We start from the raw sequence: 1,591 nt of genomic DNA on the forward strand, positions 1-1,591 counted from the left end.
GGGCCGGGGCGGGGCCGGGGCGGGGCAGGCGAGGCAGGAGGGCCGGCCCTCGGCTCGGAGGAGATGGCAAGGATGGTGAGAGGTGGTTGGGGTCGCGCCCCGACTCCGCTGGGCTGTGCACACCCGCTTCCCAGTGCCTGGACCCGGACGCTGTGTCCTCCGAGCCCGCGGGGCGACTGCGCTCTCCTCCCAGCTACTGCTCGCCGGTCCCGCCGTTCTTAAAGGGCCCGCGCCGCCTGGCAGCCCGCGGTGGGCGAGGACGGCAAAGGAGAGAGCAGCGCTTGCGGCGCGTGGGCCGGAGCGGGTGCAGGGGTGAACTCAGGACTGGGGATTGATGGCAAAGGGCCGACTTGGAGGCAGTGAGGAAAGGAGAGCTGGAGTCATTCCGTGGGGACAAGTCTCTGGAAGACAGATTAGGCAACGGTGTTGGGGGTGGGGAGAAGTGGAGGGATTGTAAAGGTGTCAGTCTGTCTTCACACACGATGCCAGCCCCCCAACAATTTCCCTCAGTTCCAGCCCGTGAGCGCAGGCCTCCCTCCAGGAATCCCCAAACTCGGTACAAAGGCTTTCAAAAAAGCAGGAGCCTTGGGACATTGGAACATACTCCCCTTTCCCCATTCACACTTTCTCTGGGTTAGGACACTAATAAAGAAGGGGAAATGGCAGCAGCTTTGGGAGAGCCTGCAGCAGCTCCAGAGTTAAACTGGAACCCAGTGCTCAGTCTGCTCCGACTGCAGTCACCTAGCCAGATACAGGCCTTCAAGACAGGCACATGCCATATCCCGGAGGGACCTGTGTGCCAGGGCATGCACAGGGCTCGCAGACAGTGCTCCGGGAATCTCATGCACCTGCACATTCTCCCTTGCCCCCAAAGACTTCAAATGTAGGTCCCCAGAACATACTTGGGGCTTTCCCTTGCTCTGCCCCTTTCTCAGCCAATTCCTCTTGGCCCTTGCCTGTCCCAGCCACTATGTCTTCAAGGGGTAAGTAGGTTAGCTAGCCAAGACACGTGACCTGAGCTTTTAAGTTCCCACCTGTCACACAGCAGAGACGATGGGAGGGAAGGCTCTGAGGCTGCTGGTGCGACTGCCACCGCTGAGGCTTCTCCTCACTGCAGCAGTTGAGAGGTTACTAGCAGTCAAACCTCTCCACTGCCAACCACCTCTCCACAGCCCTAAAAGCTGGTGGTCCCTGGAGGATTTCTCTAGGCCCCGCCCTGTAACAGTGAGGTTTATGTGGGGTTTGGATCCAGTCTTTCCTGTCTTCCCCCAACTCCATGCCCCACCATCACCACCATTCCTCAGGACCAACCTCCTATTCTCCAGATGGACCCTCCATTCTCCAAGTCAACCTCCCATCAGCTACTATAGACCTCCCCATCCCCCAAAAGTTGCATTTATTAACTACTTTGTACTAGGCATTATCTCATTTAATCTTCACAATATCCCTATGAGACAGGTTTAACAACCCCCCTTTAGAGATGAAAAACTGAGGCATAGGGAGGTTAAGCAATAGTTGGTGGCAGAGCAGGGCTTGAACCCCAAAGTCCCAGCTTTTACCCACCCTGCTAATTGGGCCTCTCAGAACCTTA

Source organism: Rhinopithecus bieti, unplaced genomic scaffold (assembly GCF_001698545.2).
Source record: "Rhinopithecus bieti isolate Rb0 unplaced genomic scaffold, ASM169854v2 scaffold_5002, whole genome shotgun sequence".
In the NCBI taxonomy this organism is placed as follows: Eukaryota; Metazoa; Chordata; class Mammalia; order Primates; family Cercopithecidae; genus Rhinopithecus; species Rhinopithecus bieti.